Source organism: Pristiophorus japonicus, chromosome 23, assembly GCF_044704955.1.
Source record: "Pristiophorus japonicus isolate sPriJap1 chromosome 23, sPriJap1.hap1, whole genome shotgun sequence".
Lineage (NCBI taxonomy): Eukaryota > Metazoa > Chordata > Chondrichthyes > Pristiophoridae > Pristiophorus > Pristiophorus japonicus.
The window spans coordinates 33186822-33199192 of record NC_091999.1 but is presented as its reverse complement, the minus strand read 5'-3'; positions in this window follow the sequence as shown (position 1 = coordinate 33199192).

Genomic DNA, 12371 nt, shown 5'->3' with positions numbered 1-12371 from the left:
ACATTAATGCTTTCAGTCCTTTCCCGACACCCACACGTCCCATCCATTGGAACATTCAGTCCCTGACCCGACACCCACAGGTCCCATATATTGGTTCTTTCAATACCTGAGCCAAACACCACACGTCCCATCCGCTGGTGAAATCAGTCCTGACCCAAACAGCACAGGTCCCATCCAATGATTTCATCAGTCCTGACCCAAACATCACAAGTCCCATTCATTTACTCCTGACACATTTCACACAAAATTCTTTGAGGCAGCTGTTGTTGCTCTCAATCTGAAATATAAATTCCCTGTTTTTCTCTTTCTTGCAGTGAACTTAGTGACGATAATGATCCTGTCTCGAGGAAGGTGCGGTCTCTCCACGTGTGTCAGCCGTTGCCTGGTGGCAATGGCAGCGGTGGATCTACTGGTCGTTATCCTCGACCTGATATCCAGGCAGATTCCTGTTCATTATTGGACCGCGTTTGAGTTCATGTGGAAGATTAAAGTTTGTAATATCCATGCCTTCCTGCTTTACGCAGTCACAGACTATTCTGTCTGGTTCACAGTTGCTTTTACCTTTGATCGATATATAGCCATTTGTTGTCAGAAGCTCAAAACCAAATATTGCACCGAGAAAACGGCGACTGTGGCTGTGGGAACATTGAGTGCGCTGTTCTGTGTAAAGAACACTTTCTGGTACTTTATGTTTGGAGGTATGTATCAGATTTCCAATAGTCCCTGGTTTTGTTTTGTTAGATGGGAAGTCTCTGAGTCACTATCATGGGCAGTAATTGAATTCCTTCATTATATTATAACCGTTTATTCCATTTGTTCTGACCCTTCTGCTCAATGCTTTAACTGTCAGATAGGTTTTAGTGTCGAGCAGAGCCCGCAGGAGACTCCGGGCCCAAAGCAGTGGGGAGAGTCCCAGTGACCCAGAGATGGAGAAGCAAAGGAAATCCATCATTTTACTGTTTGTTATATCCGGCAATTTTATCCTCTTATTGGCAGTGTTTCTGTTATATTCTGTGGGGAATCGAATGTATTCGTTAAACTTTATTCCTGTATCTCTACCTAAATATGTACAGGAAATGGGATTTATGCTTCAGCTCCTGAGTTGCTGCACCAAAACATGTATTTATGCCGTGATCCAGTCGAAATTCAGAGAGGAGTTGAAGAATGTGGTGAAATAGCCCTTTACTGTCATTGTTAAATGTATTAAATAATAAGAATCACACAATGTTTTGGGCGTGTATTCTGCCCAATCCGCTCATCTCTGTGATACACACACAGTGAGGCCTATTTTCATCTTTCACCGCGCGGATTCAGTGACTAACAAAAATGATAGAGATGGGGAAGTCCACGGGGATCAGTCCCGCTGGACTCCTGCAGGTTTTATCCCCGCTAAGACGTCTGCTTCGGCCTGGGACAGGTTTATAAAGCTCCCTACCGCCAGGCTCGTGTCGGATGTGTTTACGCAAAGGGAGCGGCGCGGGGAAGGTGGCTCTGTTACTTTTCATTCCACGGGCGGAAGTGCCGCTCAGTCCCCAGCACTCCCAGGGAAAGCTGGGGGGAAATGGCCTGGGACCAAACAACAGCCAGAGAGGGAAGGTTTCAAAGGCTTAAAGGTCAGTACTTTCATCCTTTTGCAGGCTCCTTGTGTTATTCTCCCAGTGGGGTTTAACCTGATCAGCCCCAGCGCCTGGTGATAGCGACGTATCCTTGTTTCAGATAATCTACCTTTGGGATTAAAGGGTCTCCTGCAGACGGAGTATATCCCAGTGACATTCACCACTGCAACGTTCCTTTGTAAGTTTGCCTGAACTATGCGGTGATCTGCAGGATGAAGTGTTCCCCGCACACACTCGACACACATTAAAATCAGCTCCTCCTCACTCTCTGTAAAATCTCAGAGCTAAACATAGCCCAAAATATGCAGTGTTCAGGGAGGGTGGGAACGAGCTTTGTTACTAGGTATTGCAGTATGTGTGATGTAATAAAGCGGGGAAACTCGCATGACACTGTGCCTGAGCATTGTGACATCACAGACCTGCCCTTCTGACCACGCCCTGGCCTGTGGTTGACTCAGAATCGCATTTCAGACATCCCTTCTCCTTCACACCTCACTTTACATAGAGTTACTTAATGTCTGCAGCACAGAAATAGGCCATTCGGTGCTCGCGGCTGCAAACTTGTCTGAGGCGGTTCCCCTGAGGTTTCCCTGGGGGTGCTGGGAGTCAGCAGCCCGTCTGCCTGTGGACTGCAAATTTACAGAGCGACCTTCCCCACCCCGACCATTTCAGCCCAGCAGAGCATGCCAGAGTTTACTCTATTACCACATCCTGATCTTAAACGGAGTGCACAAAGAGAGTGGTAAACTTGGGAACATAGAGAAAGTGAGATTCAGTGGTAAGTCCGGGGTGAGTCTGGATGAGTATTAGCTGTAAGAAGGGAAATTTAGTTTAACGTTTTGAATTGAACTTAGAACTTTAAAAACAGAAGTTATCAGAAAGTGCCTGTTAGTGGTAGTTAACTATCAGTCAGCTTTAAGTGTTAGTCTTAAATATGTGCTAATTACTGCGAGCAATGGGCATGGAGCTGAGACAGCACTTGTAACTTGTGTGTGGCTCCAAAGGTATAAAACTAAACACTAACTGCCGATTCACAGTGTGTTCTGCACAGTGATATTAAACGGAATTTGGTGAGAGTTTGAATGGGAACAGTGTTTGAAGGAGGTGCTGCTTTGGCCTCCAAAATACAGCAGGTAGATGAATGTTTGGTGAGTATTACCTTTTTTCTCGAAGCTTGAACTAAACTAAGACCTGGGAGCAATAACAATACTTTATTAAAATAATAATTTAACTATATAACCTAATTAATTAATATAATTATAAATAAGCATTTGAATAAAAACTGAATAATTAAATTAATTCAATGTGTAAATAAGCAAATACATTTATAAAAAATAACTAAAGATGGCAGGGTAGGCAATGAGTCGAGACTGTAATGTGTGTGAGTTTGTGGACATCAAATCTGTCCCACATTCCCACATCTGCAGGAAATGTCTATGCTTTATTCACTCTGGCTCAGGGTAATTGGGCTGGAATGCGAGTTCGACAAACTCTGAAACACACAGGATAAGTGATTTCATCCAGAAAAGAGTCACATCCCACAGAAAAGCGCAGGTTCAGGAAAGTCCGTGGCTGGTTAGGTGCCGTGTAGCGAGAACTGAGGAGAGACTGAGAATGAGACAATGCTCCTGCCCAAAAGGTACGATATACTCGTTACCTTTAACGATAAGGATAAAGATTGCGTGGAGGACATCCACAATACAAAGCAAAGTACGTGGCTCAGAAGGTTGTCCACAGGCAGAGATAGGTAGAAATATTAAACAATTGCTTTGCATCAGTATTTATCAGGGAGACAACACAGGTGGACATGACATCGGATGATATTAGAAATGAAATAACTGCATTTAAAATAACAAGAGGAAAATATTATATAAACTAATCAAACCGAAAATGGATAAAATGCCAGCTTCGGACGAATCACATCTAGAGAAGAGATAGCAGAGGCATTAATAAACATATTTAATACTTCGTTAGAATAAGGAGCTGTGCCGGAGGATTGGCAGACACCTAATGTAATAACTATCTTTAAGAAGGGAGGTAGAACGTGTCTGAGGAACTATAGTCCAGTCAACTTAACGTCATTGGGAGGAAAAATAATGGATTCCCTACTGAAAGAAAAAGGGGAAGAACAACTAGAAACCAAAAATGAATAGTCAGCATGGATTATAAAAGGGAAAGTCTTGAATTGACCAAATTCTTTGAATTTTTCGAACAGGTAACAGATAGCGTAAACTAACGTACTGTAGTAGATATGATTTATCTAGATTTCCAAAGGCCTTCGATAAGATACCCCATAATCGACTGAAAGGGCAGATCACAAATCGTAATTACAATTAATAATAATAATTGGGATGTTTTAAAATGGAGTTAGCAGATTTTTTAAATGGATCCCACAGCCTGTTTTTCAGTCTGTGGGAAGCATGTGTGGGATGCCTTCCACAGAGGGGCAGATGTTCCAATTCATAGATCAAATGCCTTGGGAGCTGGGCACAGACACAGATAACATAGAATTTGAATTCTATAACAAGATACAAGTTAAATAAAAAGAATCATAACAACATGTATCCTGAATTACCAATTAAATATATAGAGGCCATATTGGAGGAAGCAACCTACCAGATAATCATGTATTAATCAATCAGCACATATTAATTGTAACTTGCGTAATTACGTAATGCTATAATCTGAAACTGTATAAAATAATATATCTCTGGCAGTTTCTCTGAGCATTCCTTCAAGGATAGCTCCCCTGCCAGCTTGTATCTTTTATTAATAAAAACTGCATTTACTTTAAGGCTAACGGACTCCGAGTGGTGGTTTGAAGTTAACCCTAACAACTTGGCGCAGTCAGCAGGATCTACTGGACGGGCAGATTAGACACAAAAAGCTGACGAAACTAACAACGAATGAGTAGAGAATTACCTTGAGAAATTTTCCTTGCAAAGTAACCAGAGATGCAACGAATCTGAAGCAGAGTCTGTGCAGCCAGTAAATCCAGTTGAGGGGTGCGTCAGGACACTGTAAGTAAATGCATGTGTCGGGAGAATAAGTATGTATACGGGATATTGGGCAGAAAGCCTCGGTGTAAATAGTTCCGCTTAAGTAAAGATGGATTAAGTGGGAACTGGGGAAAAAGCCCCAGTGTAAAAAATGGCAAGGGAATCTGCCAAGGCCCTTGGAGGGGTGAGGTATAAACTACCAGAAGAGGTTCTGAGAGATAAATCTGAAAAGGTTAAGAAGATGGTTAAGGCAGGATATGATGAAGGGAAAAAGAGCAGTTTAACAGCCGGAAAGCTGAATAGAAATATACCCGAAGTTGAGATGGACAGAGAAAGTGACAAAAGACAAGAGGCTGTAAGTATAAAAATAGATATAGTTGACAGAAGGGAATGGGCAGAGGAATTTGGCCCAAATTTGTATCCCCCACTAACAGGGTTATGATTAGGAGCCGAAGAAAATAAAGGATTTATTGGGGGCCAGAAGTATTGCTGAGCAGATATTTTTCGGAAGACCATAATAAAAACTGTTAGTGACTATCTTAAGTGAAATATGGATCCAAAATTAGAGCCGGCCAAACAATAAGCTTTGTTGAATGAAGAGAGACTTTTGTGAATGTCTGTCTTTGAATGAAAGTGCTTCTGTGATTGTTGACTGCGGAATATTTGAGGTGGGAATTAATGAATTTTTCAAGTGTCTGAAAGCCTGCTTCAGAAAGTGGTGGAGCTGTCTGTTTTTTTGGCCCCACCTACTTTTTCAAACAGAGTGAACGTTTTTTTTAACCCTTTACAGTGTTGTCCTGTATGAGGGAAGTTTTAAGAAAGTAGGAACCTAGAATTGAATTACATTTTCATTTAGAAATCCAGGTGTGGATTTATTCGGATGATATGTTATGGAGTTAGGAAATGCACAAAGGATAGGTTTATTGAGCAAAAGATAAAAAATGCGAGGTCCCGTTGGTTTAAATTGTTTTTTTCGACACGCTCACTTGTCAAAAGAAAACACGTATGCATTGATTACATTTTGTTGAAAGACAATACATTTAGTCTAGGAATGAAATAAATAACGATGAAGGGAAATTGTAATGCCTTAAAAAAAGAAGCCTGCGTGGGTGTCTCAAGGCTGGGGGCTTGGGAAATACGCCCCCATATAACTTTGTGTAAAATCTTGATGCGAAAGCTTCTAGCTCAGTAAAAAGATTTTTAAATAAAAGATTGGCAATACAATATTTGAATTGGGACTTTGAGATATTTCAGGTGATTCTCCTTGACAAACATTTTGGTTGTATTGGAAAATATTGTGTTTGGAAGCCTTTTAATAAAAGTAAACATACTGTGTCAGAAGCTGAAGCTTAAAAAGATAACATTTATGAGATACTGTATTACAAAATTGAAGTTACAGCGCAAAAGGTTAGAGTTTTTGACGTTCAGCTTCTAAAACAGAAGATAGGCACATAATTATAAAACAAGTACTTTGCATTCTGTGATCTGTGACTCACTATAAGCATAAATGAGAAGTCCGATTAAAAAACAGTTTTACCATACTTGACATTTCATAATCCAACAATAAATATAAATACTACAAAAGGGGAGCAGAAATTAGGATGGAAGAAGTGAACAGTTAATTTTGTTGTGAAGATTTCAAGTACCAATGTTTAAGAAAATACACAACATAAAATGTTAAATCTGACCTCTTAAAAAAAAAGAAATAAAACTATAATGTTTCGAAACAATGTAGAAATGCCTTCAGGGATCAGGGCAAACTCCTGGGCAAGTGGGGAGCTACCTGTGAAAGTTAAAAGGAACTTTGAAAAAATTAAAATGATAAAACGGCAGGCTTTAGCAGTTTAGAACAAAGGAAAATATAAGTTGAACTTGTGACTTCAGATACGGTGGTTGAAGAACCACAGAAAGTGAGACGTAAAGGCTTTGAAACTGGAACAGTTGAGATAACGGAAAGCAGTTATCAAAGTCTATGTGTTAGACTCTGTTCTAGTTATGGAAAAGATATTTGAGATAACGGAAAGCAGGATTTAAGGTAAATCCCAAAAAGGCACAAATCGGACAAGCTGTGGTACAGTACCTGGGACATAAAATATCGCAAGGAACTCGGACCATGTCCAATGACAGGAAGGAGGACATTAGGATTATGCCCCGACCAAAACCAGCCTGAGGGGTGTGTAAGATATTGGGGTTCTTTTGCTATTGCAGGAATTTTGTGCCTAACCATAGCAACTGCAGAACCAATACAGTGGCTAGTGAAAGGAAAATCCGGTTGAAATGGAAATGGTAAGACTCTAACTAAAATCTGGAATATCCAGGATGTGTTTTATCAACAGAATATAAACGTGATCATCACCGTCCTTCCGATTCTACAAGGACAAGCTGCAAGGCCGCCCCAAGGGGGCCCAGAAGCATTTTACCACACCAGATGCTCCGTAAAGCAGCCTCTAGGGGGCGGCATCTAAGTGTCAGGAGCGTTTGTCTTGAAGCCATAAGATAAGTGTGTAAAAAATGTTACCTGAATATTGTAAACCAGGGGAATTAACCTTGGGAGATTGCGTGGTAGTTAAACCTGGAACAGAAGTAATGTTGTTATTTGACAATGTCCAGCATGAAATGTGACCTGTGAGCATAAATTGAACAGCCAGAAAAAATTATCCACAAGACTAAAGCATTGTAAACATGATTGCTAGACACAATCCTGAGAATAGCTAGTGACACATCAGGAGCAAGGGAGTAACACAAGAAGCTGAGACACAAAGAAGGAAGACAGAGGAGATCTATAGCAAATGACGTATTAGCTGTACAGGGACATCTCTAGTAGATACACCAGATATACAGGCGATCCAGGCAGGTGTAGATAGTTTGAGGGGAACAACGGAGTTACTAATCAGGAAACAGGCCAGGATTGGGATACAGTCTTCACAGTTAGGATACAAAACTTCCAAAAAAATGCTACAGGGTGTATCCGTATTAGAAGGCCATGCACGAACAATTAACGAGCTAAATAAGCAGGAATTGAGAGGACGATGCTGAGGACAGGAAAAGAGACAGATGTCATGCCTATGGGAGATGGATGATTGGTCAGGTGAGACACAATATGGATCAGATACAAACCGGGCGAGTTACAGATTCAATAAATAGCACCCAGTTGAAAGTAATGGCACAACACACTGGGCCATTAGATGCATGTACCCTGAAACATAGAAACATAGAAACATAGAAAAAGGTTGCAGGAATAGACCATTCGCCCCTTCGAGCCTGCACCAACATTCAATAAGATCATGGCTGATCATTCACCTCAGTACCACTTTCCTGCTTTCGCTCCACACCCGTTGATCCCATTAACTTAAGGGCCATATCCAACTCCCTCTTGAATATATCTGATGAACTGGCATCAACAACGTTCTGCGGAAGAGAATTCCACAGGTTAACAACTCTCTGAGTGAAGAAGTTTCTCCTCATCTCGGTCCTAAATGGCTTATCCCTTGTCCTCAGACTGTGACCACTGGTTCTGGACTTCCCCAACATCGGGAACATTCTTCGTGCATCTAAACTGCCCAGTCCCGTCAGAATGTTTCTGAGGTCCCCTCTCATTCTTCTAAACACCAGTGAATACAGACCCAGTCGATCCTAACTCTCCTCATATGTCAGTCCTCCCATCCCGGAAATCAGTCTGGTGAACCTTTGCTGCACTCCCTCAATAGCAAGAACGTCCTTCCTCAGATTAGAACAAAACTGAACACAGTATTCCAGGTGAGGCCTCATCAAGGCCCAGTACAGCTGCTCTATTCAAATCCCCAAGATATGGGGCCAACATGCTCTTTGCCTTCTTTCTGTCTGCTGCACCTGCATGACAACCTTCAATGACTGATGTACCATGACACCCGGATCTTGTTGCACCTCCCCTTTTCCTCATCTGCCGCCATTCAAATAATATTCTGCCTTCGTGTTTCTGCCACCAAAGTGCATAACCTCACATTTATCCACATTACACTAAATCTGCCATGCAATTGGCCACTCACCTAACCTGTCCAAATCACCCTGCAGCCTCTTAGCATCCTCCTCACATTTCACACCGCCATCCAGCATAATGTCATCTGCAAACTTGGAGATATTATACAAAATTCCTTCATCAAAATCATTGATGTATATTGTAAATTGCTGGCGTCCCAGCACTGAGCCCTGCGGCACGCAACTAGTCACTGCCTGCCATTATGAAAATAACCCGTTTATCCCGACTCTCTGCTTCCTGTCTGCCAACGAGTTCTCTATCCATGTCAATACATTACCCCCAATACCATGTGCTTTAATTTTGCACACCAACCTCTTGTGTGGGACCTTGTCAAAATTATTTTGCTAGTCCCACTACACCATATCCACTGGTTCTCCCTTGTCGACTCTACTAGTTACATCCTCACACAATTCTAGAATATTTGTCATGCTTGATTTTCCATTCATAAATCCATGCTGACTTGGACCAATCCTGTCACTGCTTTCCAAATGGGCTGCTATTTCATCTTTAAAAATGAATTACAACATTTTCCCCACCACTGATGTCAGGCTAACTGGTCTATAATTACCCGTTTTCTCTCTCCCTCCTTTTTCAAAATGTGGTGTTACATTAGCTACACTCCAGTCCATACAAACTGATCGAAAATCGATGCACTGTTAGAAAATAATCACCAATGCATCCACTATTTCTAGGGCCACTTCCTTAAGTACTCTGGGATGCAGACCATCAGGCCCCGGGGATTTATTGGCCTTTAGTCCCATCAATTTCCCTAACACAATTTCCCACAAATAAGGATTTTCTTCAGTTTCTCCTTCTCACTAGCCCCTCGGTCACGTACCATTTCCAAAAGATTATGCACGTCTTCCTTCGTGAAGGCAGAACCAAAGTATTTGTTCAACTGGTCTACCATTTCTTTGTTCCCTATTATAAATTCACCTGAATCTGACTGCAAGGGACCTACGTTTGCCTTCACTACTCCTTTTCTCTTCACATATTTATAGAAGTGTTTCTGTTCCCAGCAAGCTTCCTCTCATACTCTATTTCCCCCCTCCTAATTAAACCCTTTGTCCTCCTTTGCTGAATTTTAAATTTCTCCCCGTCCTCGGGTCGATGCTTTTTCTGACCAATTTATATGCCTCTTCCTTGGATTTAACGCTATCCTTAATTTCCCTTGTTAGCCACGGTTGAGCCACCTTCCCCATTTTATTTTTACTCCAGACAGGGATGTCCAATTGTTGAAGTTCATCCATGTGATCTTTATATGTTTTCCATTGCCTATCTGCCGTCAACCCTTTATGTATCATTCCCCAGTCTATGCTAGCCAATTCATGTCTCATACCATCGAAGTTACCTTTCCTTAAGTTCACGACCCCAGTCTCAGAATTAATTGTTTCACTCTCCACCTTAACAAAGAATTCCAGCTTATTGTGGTTAGTCTTCCCCAAGGGGCCTCGCACAACAAGATTGCTAATTAGTCCTTTCTCATTACACATCAAGCAGTCGAGGATGGCCAGCCCTCTAGATGGTCCCTCGACATATTGGTCGAGAAAACCATTCCTAATACACGCCAGCAAATCCTTCTCCACCGTATTACTACCAGTTTGGTTAGCCCAATCTATGTGTAGATTAAAGTCGCCCATGATAAGTGGTGTACCTTTATTGCACACATCCCTACTTTCTTGTTGGATGCTGTCAGCAAACTCACGACAATTGTTTGGTGGTACACAACTCCCACTAGCGTTTTTTTCCCTTTGATATTCCACAGATCCACCCACGTAGAATCCACGCGAATGTCCTTCCTGACTATTGCATTAATTTCCTCATCAAGCAGCAATGCCACCCCACCTCCTTTTCCTTTGTCTCCATCCTTCCTGACTGGTGAATACCCCTGGATGTTGCGTTCCCGGCCTTCGTCACTCTGGATCCATTTCTCCGTGATGCCAATTACATCATATTCATTAATTGCTGCCTGTGCAGTTAATTTGTCCACCTTATTATGAATACTCCTCGCATTGAGGCACAGTGCCTTCAGGCTTGTTATCTTAACACACCTTGTCCCTTTAGAAGTTTGCTGCAATGTGGCCCATTTTGATTTTTTCCTTTGGGTTTCTCTGCCCTCCACCCTTACTTTCCTGCCCCCAAAGGTTCCCATCCCGCTGCCATATCAGCTTAACCCCTCCCCAACAACACGAGCAAACTCTCCCTCGTGGACATTGGTTCTGCTGAGGTGCAGACTGTCCGGTTTGCACAGGTCTCAGCTCCGCCAGAACGGTTCCAATGTCCCAAGAAATTGAATCCCTCCCTTCTGCAACACACATTCATCTGAACTATCCTGCGATTCCTACTCTGAAAAGTGGTAGCTATCCCTGAGATTGCTACCTTTGAAGTCCGATTTGTTAATTTAGCTCCCAGCTCCCTTAATTCAGCTTCTAATTCCTCAGACACAGAGAGTCAGACTCAAACACATAAAGTGCACTCTAAAGACAGAGAGTGAGAGGCACAGATACATTGCACAATCCCAATTCTTTGAATGTTACAAAGTTATCGACAAATGCAGATTCAACAGAATAGATTCGGGTATAACTGAGCAGGATGGCAGGAAATCGGTTTGAATTAAAGATTTACCAGGAGTGGGGTTCGAACCCATGCAGGTATAAACCCATTGGATTTTCCTTCCAACACCTTAACAACTCGGCCATCCTGGTTTTGTCAGTATTCGGATTTTGTCTCTGTGAGAATCTGGGCTGCAGCTCCACTCTCAAAGACACAGGTTTTCAATGAGCATTTTCGAATATTTATAATAATATTGACACAGGGGCAACTCTCCTGTTCTTTTTCGAGTAATGCTCTGGGAACTTTCATATCGACCCGAGGGTGCAGACGGAGCTTCAATTTAACATTTTATCCGAAAGTCAACAGCTTCAACAATGCAAAATCCCCCAAGTACTGCATTTGAGTGTCAGCCAAGATTATATGCTCAAGTCTCAGGAGTGGGACTTACACACACAACCTCCTTATTCAGCCGAGAATGCTGCCACTGAACCAAAGCCGATACCAAAGTTCACATCCGTATTATTTTCCCCAAGTCTTTTTATAAAGTTTCAGGACATACAGAAGTAATATTCAACATTTTAAAAAAGCTTCATCCTCGTCGGGGAATTGAATGCCTACCTCGCGCCTGACAGAGAGAGATATTAACTAAGACACGAATGAGGAGCTGACGGGTGTGGATTCTGTCAGTGCAGGAATCGAGCTGAGAACAGAAATGGACACCATGAGAAGTAGACAGGCACATTGAGAAAGAGAGACAAACCGACAAACAGGGAGAGACAGACAGCAAGATAGAGACAACGTGAGACAGAAAGTGTGAGACTGAGAAGGAGAGGCAGACTGAGTGAGGAAAAGACACAAACACACACACATACAGTTATAAAGAGAGAGAGGGAAACAGTGAGAGAAAGACAGTGATAAAGACAGTAACAAGGAGAGAGACAGATGAAGAGTGAGCGACAGATAGAGAGATATACAGAGATATAAACAGAAAATGATGGAAATACTCAGCAGGTTAGAGACAGGAACTAACAGAGACAGGCAAATAGAGACAGTCAGGTCGAGACATAGATAGACAGAGATGATGGGAATGAGAGAGACAGTCAGACAGAGAGACTGAGAGAATCCCACTGGATCAGAACTGGACATCGTGAGAAAGAGACAGACACGTTGAGAGACAGACAAACAGGG